At 42.0% G+C, this 17,090-nt stretch overlaps 1 protein-coding gene and 1 long non-coding RNA gene across 3 annotated transcripts in view; one reads left to right on the top strand and one right to left on the bottom strand.

The window, feature by feature from the left end:
- The window catches only part of NPSR1 (neuropeptide S receptor 1), a 153,378-nt gene that overhangs the window by 62,553 nt on the left and 73,735 nt on the right, over positions 1-17,090 (bottom strand). The gene's annotated exons all lie outside the window — the stretch shown is intronic.
- Positions 3,696-6,527, top strand: LOC125161007 (uncharacterized). Its single transcript, XR_007150438.1, has 3 exons — positions 3,696-4,008; positions 6,109-6,234; positions 6,329-6,527. It is a non-coding gene; the product is annotated as an uncharacterized LOC125161007 (long non-coding RNA).

Genomic DNA, 17,090 nt, shown 5'->3' with positions numbered 1-17,090 from the left:
AATACGGGAGGATAATAAGTTCATTATATTTGGGTTGTTCCCAGTTTTCGGCAATTCCACATAAAGCTGTTACGAACATCTACGTATAAGATTTTGTGTGAATGTAAGTTTTCTTTTCCCTGGGGTAAATACCCAGGAGTGAGATTGTTGGGCTATAAGGCCCTAGCTTCAATTTGCATTGCCCTACTGGTTACCGATGTTGTTGTTATGGTCACTTGCAACCCCTATGCCTCAAATTCCTCTTTGAGTGTTCAGTGATGGTGGGAGCTGGGGCGTGGGGTGTTCTAATAATCCATTCTCTCCCCTCATCTGCATCTGCATTCCTGTAACACTGCTGCCTCTTGTTGCTCAGTGCTTGCTAAGCTGCTGGCTGGAGGGTTCTACTTTGCCTAAGCTCAGCCTCTTATATCCACCTGTGCATCTGGGCCATGGGGTTGGGACCTTCTCAGCACTCCAGTTCCTTCTCCACCATGACTGTCGAACTTATGCTTTATATCTATGTGGTGAGTCTTGTGTGGGAGAGTTTTATGCCCTTCCCCTAGTAGTAGGTGACTTCTCATGGAATTGGTGTGGTACCCGGGGCCAGCCATTGTATGCCCCCATCCCCAAGAGTTGAGGGTTTTTTATTGTTTGTTTCTGTGTATTTCCCTGTGCTCTGGGGCAACAGTATTTGGTCACACAGTGGCCTAAGGTTTTTGTTGAGAGGTAACTGGACAGGAGGGCATGATTTCATACCTTTCCTGAAGGCATAAACTAAACCTCCATGTATACCTTCACACAGTCTCTGTAACAACTCCTCAGTTCTGCCACTGTAGAGTGGAAGCAGCCATAGACTGTCCTCTAACTGAACAAACATAGCTGTGTCCCAATAATAACTTTGTTTATAAAAATAGGCTGCAGGCTGGATTTGGTGGGAGGGCTACAGTTTGCCTCCCCCCCACCCCCCCACCTCCTGCTCTACAGTATAAACTGCAAATCGTCCTACTGTGACTTTTGGAGCCTTCCTGCCTACCTCTTAGGTCTGATCTTTTCTGGTCCTATTACAAATTCATACCATAAGGGAAACCCTTTCCACCAGCAGTTATACTGACAGCTGGTTAATTGATCAAAACGTTGGTTAAAAAAAGGAAGCACGCACACAACCCCATCTTAAAACATTTTTATATAAAACATTAATGTGCATGTATTTATCCATTTCTTTAATGTAGGGCCAAGAGTTTTATTTGATTTTATGCATCATCTTTCTTTTGTGTGCAGAAAATACATCCATAATGCATCTTTTATGATTTCCAGTTTTGTTTTCTTTAAATTGGAAAACTTGAGATACCAGCGAAGCAATTTGAGGCAGAATCTCATTGTAGAGATTTTTATAATCCTTTTTCATTCTTTTATAGTTACATTCCCTGTGCTTAATTCTATTGCTTCTTTTAGTGACTCAGGAAAAAAAAAAGTCTTTCCAATGTATCCAACTTAATTTTCACAGAAACAACCCTTTCATGTTGTTTATGTCCATTATATAGTTTTAATAATGAGGACAACTGGCATAAACTGGTTTGGGAACAGACCCCTGGGACTCCTATAACCTAAGTAGTGGGAGCAGAAATGGACAGCTTCTTAGGGACTATCCTGCTAGTTGTGGGTGCTAGTTAGTCAGGGTGTGTGAAGGATGGAGATTGTTGGTTAGTCCAGTAATGCATAAAGAAGATGCAGCCAACAGACCTTCTATGGGAGACCCTTACTGTTCCTTGACCATTCCTTGGCCATTCACTCTGCCAGCCCCTTTCTTCATGTTGCTCCCTTCGCTTGGGAGTTTCTTTATGCACCTCTGCTTAAGGATATCCTAACTCCTCTGGGTTTAGTTCAAGGTTACCACCTTTATGAAGCCTTTTCTACATACCAGGATTGGTTGATTACCTCCTCTGGGCCTCTCCCTAGCTTACCATCAAAGTACCATGACACATGAACAAACACATTTATTTTTTGTATTTCTCTCTAATTTTGTTATGAGGGATAAAGATTTTTTTTAATGTGTCGTCATGTCTCCAGACCCTAACATCTTCTCATTACATGGTAAGAGTGTGGTAACTTTCTGGTAAATGAATGGCGACATTATCACTGCTGTTGCTTGATTGGCTGCCTCAGCAGATGTGGTTTCACAGAGCAGACTGAGTCCATTAACTGTGTCCTTCAAAGTAGATTAAGGTAATGATTTTGGAGTCAAGATGCTGGAAGGAGGAATGTGATTGGAAATTTTGATCCCCAAGCAGAATTCTAAAAGAGCTCTCTAGATTCTGAGATCTCTGCTAGATGGTAAGCTCCTGATTAGTAGTGGCTGTGCCTCACTCATGTTTATAGCCTCATCTTTTTTCAGGGTGTCTTGTGAGATACTCAGTACTTGCAAGATAAAGGAGGAAATGGCCAACTGAACAGATTTGCAAAGCTCTTGAAAATGCTGGGGCGCCTGGGTGGCGCAGTTGGTTAAGCGTCCGACTTCAGCCAGGTCACAATCTCGCGGTCTGCAAATTCGAGCCCCGCGTCAGGCTCTGGGTTGATGGCTCAGAGCCTGGAGCCTGTTTCCGATTCTGTGTCTCCCTCTCTCTCTGCCCCTCCCCCGTCCATGCTCTGTCTCTCTCTGTCCCAAAAATAAATAAACGTTGAAAAAAAAAAATTTAAAAAGAAAATGCAAGGCCACTAGTGAGGGATTCACCTACACAGAGAATGAGTTGAAGCACCATTTCTTAGGTTCTCCTTGCTCTCAGCTGATGTTCATATTTTCCCTTACAAAGCAGGACTACAGGAATAATGAACACTTAGCAAGCCGAGTAACTTTTTTTGGCAAATGAGTAGTACATGAGCATTTGTCACACTGGATAAGAGGACTACTGAATACAAACAATTTTAACAATGACTTTGACATTTCTGACAATGTAAGGTTATTTTAGCTTCAGCTATGGTGTTATGGACGAGAGGTGCTTTGGTTTTCCTGGAGGACACTGTAGATGGCAATGTCAACAGTGAATCTCCAGGGTATACAACGCTTCCAGCTCAACTCAACGTCTGTGGTGTGGTTGTTTGTTTTGTTTTTAAAGCAAAGGAGATGGTAATTGTTTGCTTGTGGTTGCACATGAAAACGTTTTTGATATTGCTAAGAGTCCTTCTCTTTCTCTTTCTCTCTCTCTTTTTTTTAACAACAAATGTTTAAGGACTCTCTAAATGGAACAAGATTTGAAGACTTTATGTAAAAATTTGTTTATTAATGGCATTTGCATTACCCAACCTGTCAGGTACTTAACTGCCAATTAAAATTATTTCTCAAAAAGGTAAGTTCTTGTGTTTCTAAGTTTTAGACTCATTTTGCAATACTAATACGATCCTGGCACTGTGCCCTTCACCAAGATTAAGTACAGGCTGAGCTTAATGGCCCAAACTGTCAACTCCCCAGCTCTTCATTAATCCTGAGAAAGTGGCCCGCACCTCAGTCATTACTGCTCAATTAGGTAAATAACCATCACATCCATTCTCATCAGACCACTCTCTTCACAGAAAGCTGTTCCTCAGATGTTCAGTTAGTCTTAATAAGTCATGAATGTCGCTAGTGCCTCCCTTTTTCCATTGGTCCACCGAACAAATAAAAATCATGTGCCTGATTAAAGGAACACAAGTCATCCTGAAACCTATTCTCTGCTTCCATTGTGTGCAAAGGCAAGAATCTCAACACTTGAGGCCAACTGGCCAGTGTGGGTCATTGGTATTGCTGGGTGGTGAAGAACTCTTATATTCATATGTGTAAACATCAGGTTCAGCAAGAGCATATGTTTCCTTGAAGTGAGGACAAATAAGGCACTGAGTCACTGCCATTTCTCCTCCTCACTCCACTTTAGGGGGAAACTTCTGGAGGCATGACAGTACATCATCACCATTGCACAACGTGAGGATCAAACTGACTCTGGGTGTAAATACAAGACATGGACAACTTGTTTCCTCCTTTACTGAGAGTTTGCTTTCCTAGTAAGAATGGTCTTCCATCCATCCTATCAATGGTCTTGCATTTTTAAAAATCCAAGAGAAGGGGAGGAGTTCCATTTGCAGTTATCCAAGAGAAGAATTCTTTTAATGGGTTTTTTTTCTTTGCAGTTCTTGCCCAAAGGCAGCTGAGTTGCAGCAGGTTGGCATGAAAGTTGCAAATTGTAATAAGAAATATTTGGTTCTCATTTCATCCTGCTGCAAAAAGGGGCAGACTTACACATAAGGAGGTGAGGCAGACATGGAGACAGGCTGCTCACATCCCTCTTGAAGAAAAACCTCACTGTCCAACTGTGGAGAGTGTGATTTTCTGGCATCCTCCAGCTGTTAGATTCCTCAGGGTCTGTCCCAGCTTCCTAGTTGAGATCACTCTATTAGTAGTACAAGCTCTGCCAAGGACTGGGCAAGGTGTGAGTAGAAGGGTCTAGTCATTTCCATCCAGCATGGGAGTCCTACAGTGAGCTGGTAGAAACTGTAAGGTTGTCATCATATTCCGATGGGTCCTCTTATAATCTTTCTTCTTCCCTTTTCTTTTCATAGATGTTATATCCCCTCCAATTTTTGCATGCTTAATTCTGTTTCAGCATCTGTCTCCCAAAGAACTCAACATGCAACAGGAGATAGGGCAGGAAGAGACGTACGACCATTCATTGTCTAGAGAGAGTCTTTAAAGGCTGCCTCTGCATAATCTAAGATCTTAGCTCCTAGCCCAGTCCCGAGCTCCTACCCAATTTTCTGGAAGATAGTTTTCTGAAAAAAATTGATAAATAGGAGGCTCAGCCTTTGTTTAAACTTGATCTACAGTAAAGACCATCTATGTTATTTTCTATAATGCATGCTTGTTAATTTATCTAGTTAATTTAATACATTTGGCATCCACTATGAAGACAGTGTTAATTAAATTAACTGATTGGCTCACAAGGTGAATACAACCAAGCCAATACTTGAGAGAACAGAACACCAAGAAATATTAGTTGTGATGAAGGTTCGGAGATAGGGCCATTGTTTTGCTGAACAGCAAAGATGCTGTTTATGGGGCAATTCTTTGTTGGGCTAGACCGTACTGTGCATTGCAGAAAATGTGGCATCCCTGGATTGTGTGATAGTTCCAAATGCCCAAGCATTTCTAAATGCCCCAGGACTGCCTCCAGTTGAGAATCACTTACAAGACAAGCTGAGGTGTTCAAGGTCAGAGTTATCGAAAAGAGTCTGAGCTGTGGCATAATATATTGGGGCAAAAATGAGTTGTCTGTGTTGAGTGGGGAATGGAGCCAAAGCTCAGAGGGGACAGAAGATAGGAGCAAGCATGCAGAGGAAGGGAGCGGAACCAAATCACAGGGCCAGAAGAAAGCTGGAGGATTTGGGCCACGGTTGGTCACTAGAATAGCACAGTGAGATGAGAGCAATGCCTAGCCTAGTGGGTGATTGATTAAGGCAGAAACAGGGATCAGCCTGGGAATAAGAGAGCTACCTGGGCTTCAGAGCTAGTACTCATACACTGGACACCCTACTGCCTTGGCCTGTTAGTTCCAGTGCATTTTATAAGACCTTGGCCTCATCTTTCTAGGTGACATTCCCTTTTCCCCCAAAATAGCTCTCTGAGTCTGGGGAGAGGGTGGAGACAAATTTTTGGCTGACCGCCTTTGGCATTGCGTGAGGGATTTAACATACGTTAAGTTAAGGGCACCTGGGTGGCTCAGTCGGTTAAGTGTCCGACTCCGGCTCAGGTAGTGATCTCATGGTTCATGGGTTTGAGCCCACATAGGGCTCTGTGCTGGCAGCTCAGAGCCTGGAGCCTGCTTCAGATTCTGTGTCTCCCACTCTCTCTGCCCCTCCCCCACTTGCATTCTGTCTCTCCCTCTTGAAAATAAACATTAAAAAATTTAACATGCATTAATTTATTTAATGCAGTGTTTGTATAAGTGTATCTGAGCCAAACTCTCTACCCTACACATAAATAGAATCAGTGACCATTGAGAGTCTGCATTCGAGTTTGGGTTCAGTGAAATTTGGAGTGTAAATTGGACTTTTATAGATTTCTAATTGAATAGAGAATTCTAATTAGATGAAATGATTCTGTCTAAGGTGCAGGACGACTATAGACACTCAGAAAAATCACAGAATCTTAGAGAAGCTGGGACACTATCACTGAACCAACATACGGACTTCTGCATGTGATAAGGATTAACCTCCATCAACAGTGGAGATCAGGTCAGGCATAATTTACACATAATCTCTTTCCGTCACCATAATTGTCCAAAGGAAGGCAATAATATAATTTCTGTATCTTGTGGTCATTATGCAGATTAAATTGAGTAAAGCACACAAAGCATGTATCTCGGTGCCGGTCACAAAGGAGGCTTTGAATGCGTGGTCCCTGCTCTGCTCACTTCCCCAAGAGAGAAATGAAGTGATAAGAATTTAAGTAACGTGTTGAAAGCCACACAAATGATAAGCACCAGAGCCAGGACTCACACCCAGGTACTTAGACCCTGCCACTTGATTTTGTAGAGCTTTCAAACTAAGAATGGTTTTTCAAATGTTTTAATAATTGAACAACATTACAAGAGTGAAAACATTTTGTGGCACATGAAAATGATATGAAATTCAAATCGCAGTATCCACAAGGTTATTGGAACACAGCCATGCCCATTTGCTCACATATTGTCCATGGCTGCCTTCCTGCTACACCAGCTGAACTCGGTGACTGAGACAGAGATCATATGGCCCCCAAAGCGTAAAATGTTTAGATAAAGCTGGCCGACCCTTACTGCAGACCTTAGACCCCTGATCTTTCCTTTATGCCCAAGTGCTGGTGGATCCAGATTGCTTGTGACTTTGCCAAATTTTTCCGGCATTCTTGGGGAATTTTCAAACTGCCAGACAGGTTGCACTGAAGGGCTCCCTGCTGGCTTACATAGGAGAGTTTTGAAGGTACCAGATGGGAACAGATTCTTTCCTTTCATCTTAACAAAAATCCAATCTCACTCTCTTTCATCTTCAAAGGATTTGATTAATGAGGACACAAAGGGGGAGAGAGAACAATTCCTACTCTTGCACTGGGCCAGGCTGCCAGCTGGAGCTGCTGCCGTTTGAGCCCCACCTCCCCACGTCTGACAGGTCCCCGAGCCCCCAGCCCTGCCCAGCGGACGTGGAGGCTGAGTGCACAAGCTCCAGAGGCAGGGACCTGCTTTGTGTTGGCTTCTCCACTCACGGGCACTATGGTTTGGAGCAAGTCATGTAACCTCTGTCAGCATCAGTTTCCACAGGTCTACAGTGGGAGTAATGAAAACATCCATAGCGCAGGCAATTTGTAGGATTAAATGAGAAAATACATGTAAATAGTTCTTTGTTTTGCGAAGAGTTGGCTGAGTAAACATTCAGTAAATGGGAACCATTATTAGTATTTTTTTTTTTTCTGCCTACTTGTCAGCAGGGAAGAAGCTAATTTTCTGATCCCAGCTAAAATGCCCTGGGAGGTATTTTTAAAACATTTTTTAGAGTAACACCAGCACACAATACACAATTCAAGCAGTACAAATAATAAAAATAGATGTCTCACAATGTTCAAGGCAGCACTATTCATAATAGCTTTAAACTGGAAATTACCCAAATGGCCATCACGAGTAGAATGGAGAAATAAATTGTGCTATATTCATACAGTGGAGCCATTCAATAAAGAGTGTGAAGGGTCTACAATATGTGCAACAATGTTGACGAATCTCTTGAACAGAATGCTGTGCCAAAGGAGCCACACATAAAACGCATGCCTACTGTAAGGCTTCATCTGGAATATACAATAAGGGGAAGCTCTCCTCTGCTTCTGGGATTACCCTTGGCGGAGGTGAGGGGTGGGGGCTAGAAGGTGGTGGAAGGAGATCGGGGGAAACCAGCGGTGCTCTGTTTCTTGATTTGGGTTCTGGTTATATAGGTATACTCAGTTTGTGAACATTCATTAAACTGATATTGGTAATGTGTGCACAGGATTATTCTTCATATTTCAATATGAAGAATAAAAACTAAAAATAAGAAAGCCACCTTCCACCTACTCTTGACTTCCACTCACTCAACTCCGTCCTTAGAAGCAGCAAGTGTTACCATCAAACAGAATCGCCAGAGCTGGTCACTGAATGTACAAGAACGTGTCTGCATGGGTAGATTGTGGGTCTTTCGTTCTTTCTTTGGATTTCCTGAGAGGAAGTTTTTGTGTTATTTTATGACATCTTTATTTTTAGAGCAGTTTTAGGGTCACAGCAAAATTGAGCAGGAGTACAATGAATTGCCATATACCCTCTGCCCTCACATATGCACAGCCTCTTCCATTATGAACGTCTCCCACTGGAGTGGTACATTTGTTACCATTAATGAAAATACTGACACATCATAATCACCTAAAGTCTATGGTTTACATTAGGATTTTCTCTTGATGATGTATGTCCCAGGATCTTGGACCAATATATAATAAAATGGAACCAGCATTATAGATAGTATCACACAGAGTATATTCACTGCCCTAAAAATCCTGTCTGAAAGCAAGTTTTGATGTGCCTAGCCCTATGTCCAGTTGACCAGCTGTTACAAAAAACAGACCTCAGCAGAAGGAATGAGAGCAGAGGGGTTGGGAAGGGGCTCGGATGTTGGGTAACCCTCCTGGCCCTGGCAAGATTTCTGCAAATGTTTGTTGAACTGTCAAAGTGAATTTAAGGGCTTCAACGTGGCTGGGCCTTTTTCTTCGTGTTGTGTTGTTGTCACCTCATGCCTTCTTTGTGTCTCAAACTCCAGTTATCATTTTGGGAAGCCCTGTTCACAAGCCTATTCCTGATGAGCACTAGGCCCGATCTGTGATTCTGAATAACATCCATCTTCTCTCATTCTGAAGCTGTAACAGTGTCTGACAACAGGAAGGGATATTTGAAATCAGGCCACCATGAAATCCCTGGGAAGACATCCTCGTATTTCTGGACTTTTTATTCTGTCTTACCTTCCCCACTGGTGACTTTCTCTTGCACTTTTGGCAGCATCAACAACCCCAGATGTTGTCACCCTTTAAGACCCACTGCGAGGGTTACCTCTGCATGGAGTTCCCCCCATGTGCCCCTGGAGGGCAGACTGACTTGTACCATTTCATCTAGTATTCCTTTAAGTGATCATCAGTCTATAATTATCCATTGCTGCCCACTAGGCTTCCCATACCATATCATGTGCTAGACATCCCCCGAGGAAGAGAACCCCATCCCTGTCCTCAACTTGCTCACATTCTGGTGTCAAAGGGAGTCATGTAAAATAATTTAACACGTTTTTGCATGGTATCTGTACAAAGGATGGGGTGACCGATCAACTCTGCTAGGGTAGGAGCCCAGAGGACAAGGTAGGCTTCACCGAGGTGCCCCTTGAGCTTTGTATCTCAAAGACTGAGCAGTGCTTTGCTAGACGGATGACAGCAAGAGAGCAGCATGCGTGACGGCATGGAAGTATGAAGCACCCATCGCCATACATCGTTTAGGGTGTCATTTTATTTACTAGTCTTTCCAACTGGACTGTGACAGACTCATGGATGAGACTCATAACAGCCTTCTCTACTCCCCTAGTCAAGTTCTAGACACTAAAATTAGATGGAAACAAAAGATTAAGGGCAAACCCAGGAAGAGTCTTCTTAAAAGATTTAACTAAGGGCCTGAATTTTACATGTTCAGCAAATCTCCATTTTTAGTGTGCAGACTTCTCATCAGACTTGGAATACAAAGGAAACCTTCTAAAGAGATGAAACTGAACTTCAATTGGAGCAGGTTTTATAATCAGGGTCAAACTGTGATTAGCATCTTGTCACCTCTGTACTTTCTGCTTTGTTCTACATCCCATGCCTGGGTCCCCAGGGCTTGCTTCTCCAGGTCTCAGGAGGATATGAATTATTTTGAGTGTAACTGGGTCTGGCCTGTGACATAGTCCTTGTTTGCCACTTAATTGCTCTGTGACCTTGGGGAACTTACTTAGACATCTTGGGTCTTTGTTGCTACCTTATAAAACTGAGATAAGTATGCATACTTACTTTGTCAAGATTAAATGTCATAAGTGTTTGGAACATAGCAATAATGTAAGCTTTTCCTTCTTTTCTTCTCCTTACTTTCCTTTCTATCCCCTTCCCTCTTTCCTTAGCAGGATTGAGAAGAAATTTGGGGAAGAAAGAGCCTAAGAGTCAGACAATGAAGAGACTCTGAGCAGCTGATGGAGACTTTGGGAGAGGTAAATGGATGGGTAGAGAGAAATTTTAAGACACTTTGCTGGGTTTCTTACAATTTATCCCCACGGATAAATGCCATTGCAACTGAGAGGTTTTCTTTCTTTTTTCTTTTTTCTTTTCTCTTTTTTATTTTTTCAATATATGAAATTTATTGTCAAATTGGTTTCCATACAACACCCAGTGCTCATCCCAAAAGGTGCCCTCCTCAATACCCATCACCCACCCTCCCCTCCCTCCCACCCCCCATCAACCCTCAGTTTATTCTCAGTTTTTAAGAGTCTCTTATGCTTTGGCTCTCTCCCACTCTAACCTCTTTTTTTTTCCTTCCCCTCCCCCATGGGTTTCTGTTAAGTTTCTCAGGATCCACATAAGAGTGAAACCATATAGTATCTGTCTTTCTCTGTATGGCTTATTTCACTTAGCATCACACTCTCCAGTTCCATCCACGTTGCTACAAAGGGCATATTTCATTCTTTCTCATTGCCACATAGTACTCCATTGTGTATGTAAACCACAATTTCTTTATCCATTCATCAGTTGATGGACATTTAGGCTCTTTCCATAATTTGGCTATTGTTGAGAGTGCTGCTGTAAACACTGGGGTACAAGTGCCCCTATGCATCAGTATTCCTGTATCCCTTGGGTAAATTCCTAGCAGTGCTATTGCTGGGTCATAGGGTAGGTCTATTTTTAATTTTCTGAGGAACCTCCACACTGTTTTCCAGAGTGGCTGCACAATTTGCATTCCCACCAACAGTGCAAGAGGGTTCCAGTTTCTCCACATCCTAAGAGGTTTCCTTTAAGACTGAAGTTGGATGCTTCTTTGGAGCATGACATCAGGCTGAGACTGGCCACAAGGGGGCTCAGCTTTGTTGGGGTTGCACACCGTGCAGAGGAGGGATGGGATATTATTCATCTAGAAGTTTCAAGGTCACACTCTTGACCTTAGTGTGTGCCTGTCAGGCATTCCTTTAAGGGCTGTCACCTGGGAAAAGCATTCAACTTGAGACTAATATGTGGCTGGCTAAGGGCCTTCTCTCAGTAATATCTTGGAGCTTTGAAGTAGCTTATCCCCATTATTAGAGGGGATTATGCAAAGATCCTCCATCCATTTGACAGGGATTCAGGCGCAGTGGGGAGATGGATGCAATGACCCAAGCTGTGTCTCCCGGACCTGTGTCTATGATTCCATAATGACTCGCCAGGACCCTTCTCTATGTCACCCACCCCACCCCCAGGCACGAGAGTCCCAACACCCCAGTTACTCTTCCCCACTCTGGCCCCCATTTCAGCCCACCAGAAGTAAAGGGCTCTCCATTGCAAACAAATCTAACTGACAGCTAATTTTCCAGGGCTAATGGTTGAAGCCACTTATGCTCTCCACAGTACTTTCATTTTAATGGGGGCATCAAACCTTGGCCCAGGAGGGACTCTTTAATGGAGGGATTCCAGGCAGTGTGGAATGCGGACAGGAGCAGAATGGGCTGGCAGCTTGCCCAAGGTCACACAGCAAGGTGGAGGCAGAGCTGTAAATAAAGCCCAGCCACCTCAACTCCCAATCTCACACTGCTGCCCCAGCCTAAGGCTGCCTCTTTTGGTCACCAAGGGGACTTCCGGCCCTATTCTTGAACTGTGTTAGTGACTGTGCCCAGGCCTGAGTGTGAAGAGTGTGATGTGAGACCCAAACAATCCTCCCCCACTGCCAGAACCCAGCATGAAGAATAGGAGCATGGAGGCGGCTTGATCAATAGATATTATGCAAATGCCTAGAGCAATAACATTCCCTTCCATTACCAAGCTAACAGTCCCAATAAAGAGCGTGCCTGGATTCTGACAGTTTTATTTTTCCTGGTTTGTCTGACGGAAACCAGGGTCTGACTGATGCCCACATGAAAGCATAAAAGGTACATGACTGGCAGAGGCCCAATTCCTTTTTCTCTGAAATAGAGGCCCTTGCACCATGAGCTTGCAACAGCCCGGCTCTGTGCACATCAATTATGTTCTCTGGCTGAGAGCCTTGCTGAGTAGTAAACATGCCTAGAGCCACGATGAGTCTCATTTGTGATGCAGCCCCCATAGAAGGGAAGCAGCCGGGCAGCGGTGCCCACATGCCCTCCCTCCTTCCCCTCTCCACCTCCTCCTGCCTGTCACAGCAGCTAAGGCATCCTGGGATCTGAGTATTTGTTACACTTTTGTTTGTAGTGTACAAGAAAAATAACATTCTTCATCTTCTAAACCTGAAATTAATTGCTAGTGTGAACTCCTACTCTGCTGGATGTCGAAAAATTAATTGCAGTCAATTAAGTGTTTACTCTTCCCCTGTCTCTGTAGTCCTCTTTAAGTTCTAGAAAACTTATGCAGTATTAAGTCGTGTGTGTGTGTGTGTGTGTGTGTGTGTGTGTGTATGGGTGCCTGCCTGTGTGCATGGCGTCTGGTCCTAGGTGTCTTACCTTATACTCACTGGCATCTACTAAGAAGTCCTCAATCCCATCTTGCTTTTGGTTGATCAGCAGATCAAAGTGATGCCTGCCTTGTTCCAGTTGCATGGCCCCTTTAGGCCACTGGCTCTCTCTTCCTTGGTTGCTCAGAATACATTCCTCTGTCCCTGCACCAGGATAAGGGCAGTCTCTGCAGACTGCGTGTGGCTATTTCAGACTCTCTGCCTACACACCCACACAGATATTTCTTCTCACTTTCAGTGCTGGGTTGTGGGGAGGGGGAACCCCCCTCACTCACTCCCTGGACTACCTCTGGAGAATGTGGGTCACAGATCTCCTTGCCCTTGAATTTCTCTGACTTGTAGTTCCCCTCCCATATCCCCCTAATGTTTGTCCTGGAGTGGCTCAAGGCTCAAGGTCTCCTTCTCAGCAATGCCCTGATGTCTTGGCTCTTGTCTCCTGCACGTGTCTCCTCACCCTTTCCCATTTCTGGATCCAGGTAGTCTAGCTTTTCAGCTTTTCTTCCACATCACTTGAAATTCAAAAGCCAAGAAGTAGATTATTTTGTTTTCACATTCCTTTAATAAACCTTCGTTATGGCAGTAAAAGCCTCATGATATAGTTGTCCAAATGGAGGATTATGTAGCGATAGAAATGCTAAAGAGGAGAGGGGGAAGAACACATTGGTTGTGGAGCAAAAACATCATACGGTTACATTCGATTTTTTAAAAACTTGCTTGCAGTCATTCTCAAATAGAGTTCCAGAGAAAATTAAGCCTTAAGGAACATGATTGGAGTTTTCATCTTCTCAATGTTCCCAAGGTTGATACCTTCCCAACGCTGCCCAGGGCATTTCCCCAGGGTAATTCTGGATGCACGGGAGAAAAATAATTCATTAAAGCAACGGGCACTTTGGGAAAACAATTCTCAAAGTGTGATCTGAGGACCCCTCAGGGTCCCCGAGACCCTCGGTGTATCAGGTCAAAACTATTTTCATATTAATACTAAGACTTTATTTGCCTTTTTTGACTCTCGTTCTCTCATGAGTGTCCTATGGCCTTTGGAAAATTCCTCTGTGCAAACATAAACATCTGCGTATACACAGAAAATAGGTGTACAGCGATTTCATTGGAAATTATCAAGTAAACAGTATTATATTATATAACCTTAAAAAAATGTTAAAATAAAGCAGGGGATTATAAATTTGACGAGATTAAAAGGCAACTGTAACTGAGCAGATATATTAAAACAAGAACAAAATAGAACTTTTAGAAATGAAGAGAAATTATGTAATAATTAAAATTAAAATCTCAATAAACATGCTAAATAGAAGACTAGAACCAGATGAATAGAGTACTGTAAGCTTGAAGATAGGTCTGAAGAAATCACCCTGAAGGCAATAAAGACAAGGAGGTGGATCAAAGAGAAGTTAAAACCCATAGTGAATAGAATGAGAAAGTCCAACACAAATCTCATTGGAGTTCTAGAAGATGATAAAGAGAAAGGAAAAGAGGCACTATTCAAAGAGATAGTGGCTATGAATTTTCTGGAACTGAAGGACACCAATCCTCAGATATAAGAAAACTGACAAAGTCTGGGTTTTAAATTTCCCACACAATTCTCAGACAGTATTTCAGATTTAGGATGAGGAAATCATGTGTGTTGTTTTGAATCACAAACCAAATGGAGTGTCTATTATGAACAGAAGGCCTAGGAGATCAGGGTTTCTTAATGCAACTCCTAGAGTTTCAAACACAAAAAAGTCATGAGGAGACTTTATCTGATTCCAAGGCCAAGGCTAGGAAGAAAACCTGGCCATAAACATTTACTTTGGTGGTTAAACAAATATTTGTTGAAGCCTTGCCAGGCTCCAAGAAAGTCACCCAGCCTCAGGACTCCTTCCCACCTCCTCTGCTTTCCCTTATCTTCTATCTAAGGTCCACTTCTCCTTTATGGCAGTCAGTCAAACTGCACACAAGACTAGGCACATGAGTACTTGCTCTAAGGAAAGAAGAAAAAGGAAGCACCTAACATAAAAATACAAAATGTTGTGTGTTTTTAAAGTTGTATTTATTTAAGTAATCTCTACACCCAACTTGGGGCCCAAACTCACAACCATGAGATCAAGAGTTGTATGCTTTTCTGACAGAGCCAGCCAGACACCCCCCAAAACACAAAATGTTTTAAAAAAAGAATACATCAGACAAATATTAACTAAAACAAAGATGCTATAGATACATCAATACAAGATAAAATCTTAAAGGCTAACAGCATTGCTGAAGATGAAAAGAGTTACTGAATATTGATTAAAAGTTTAATTCACTGGGAAGATGTAGGAATTCTAAATCTTTTAGAATAAATAAAATAAAAAATAATAGAATTATAGGGAGAAGTAGACAAATCACCACCATACCTACAGATTTTAGCAATTTCTTTTAATTATTTATAGATCAAGTAGATAAAAAATCACTAAGAATAGAAAAGATTTGAAATATACAATAAACAAACTTGACCTGATATAACTATATAAGTAATGCCCCTCAGATCTAGAGAACATATATTTTCAAAGGCACCTAGCACATTATGAAATTGATATGCATTAGACCATGTGTCATGTTTCATCCAATTTCAAAATATCCAAAACATGCAAGACATTAAGCTAACAATAGCAAAGACATAACTAGACAAGCCTGGTACTTTTGAAAATTAAAAAACATACTTCTAAATAATTATTTGTCCAAGAATAAATCATAATAAAAATCATAGATTAATTAATCATAATGATATAGTAAGGAAAATAGTAGCTGTCAGAACTTGTGAGAGGAAATTCAAGTATCTTTGAGAAATACGTATAATCCCTAAATGCCTATATTAGAAAAGAAATATGTATGAACGTAAATTAAGTAACTTAAGAAGCCAGGAAAGAGTGGAAGTGGTATTACTGAAAATGGCAGAGTAAGGGAATCCCTGAACTCTCAGAATCAACTTTCAAAGAACGCTGAAATATAGTAAAAAACTTACAACAACCAGGGGAAAGCCTAAGAATTTGTTGCATTGTGGTAAGAGAGTGCTACAACATTTTACACTGCCTTCCTTCCATACCCTAGTCCCCAGATCAGCAATGGCCATAAAGACACCACATTCCTGGTGCAGGTTGCTACTGCCACAGGGATCAATACAAATCTCATTCTCAAAGAGCTGTGGTTGTATGTTTTGACTTGTCCAGCAGCTCCCTTTAAGCATTGGTACAAAGTGTGCCTTCATTTCACCTGGCTTGGAGTGTTCTCAGGACTGAAACACTTCCCAAGTGGTACTTGCTGAAAACATTTAAAGACAAAGGTATTGAATATGGCACTATGGACCAAAGAAAAATAATAGGGACAAAGCAATAGAAAGATCAAAAAGCCTGGGAAAGATGAGGTTGGGAGAGAAGATATTTGGGGGAATAAAGGCTAAAAGCACCCATGAATACAGGTGAATCAAGGTCACACGCCGGGCTCAGGGATGCGTGAATTCTCTGACAAGTCTGGAGAGAACCCTAATCTTTCACTTCTGGGCATCTCAGAAGGAGAAGAGAGAAACAGAAAAGAGTAGAAAGAATATTTGAAGAAATAATGGCCCAAATTCTCCCCAATTTGAAGAAAGACATGACACTACACTTGCAAAAATCCCAATGAACTCCAAGCAGGATAAACTTATAGAGATCTACACAAAGACACATTATAGTTAAACTGTTGAAATCCAAAGAGAAAGACAGAATCTTAAAAGCAGCACAAGAGAACTGACATGTCATATATAAGGGATCCTGAATAAGATTAACAGCATATTTCTCTTCTGAAACCATGGAGGCCAGAAGGCAGTGGGATGACATATTTAAAGTGCTGAAAGAAAAAACTGTCAGTCAAGTTTTATATGCAGCAAAACCAGCTTTTAAACATGAAACAGAAGTGCCTGGGTGGCCTAGTCAGTTAAGCATCTGTGAATTTAAGCCTCACGTTGGGCTCTGTGCTGACAGCTCAGTGCCTGGAGTCTGCTTCTGGTTCTGTGTCTTCCTCTCTTTCTGCCCCTCCCCAGCTCACACTCAGTCTCTCTAAAATAAATAAATAAATAAATAAATAAATAAATAAATAAATAAATAAGAGAAATTAAGATATCCCGAGATGAAAAATGAAAAGTTCTTCAGCCATGAACATGCCCCAGGAGAAATGTTAAAGGGAGTCCTTCAGGCTGAAATGAAAGGCCACAAAACAGCAAGTAGAAACCATGTGAAAAAATAAAGAACGGTAAGATTCATGGCAAAGGTAAATATAAAAGCTAGTATATTATATTTCAGGTTTGTAACTCTTCATTTTCGTTCAATATGCTTTAAAAGACAATTGCATAAAACAGTA

Source organism: Prionailurus viverrinus, chromosome A2 (genome assembly GCF_022837055.1).
Source record: "Prionailurus viverrinus isolate Anna chromosome A2, UM_Priviv_1.0, whole genome shotgun sequence".
NCBI classification, from domain to species: domain Eukaryota; kingdom Metazoa; phylum Chordata; class Mammalia; order Carnivora; family Felidae; genus Prionailurus; species Prionailurus viverrinus.
This window is presented reverse-complemented; position numbering and strand designations above follow the sequence as displayed.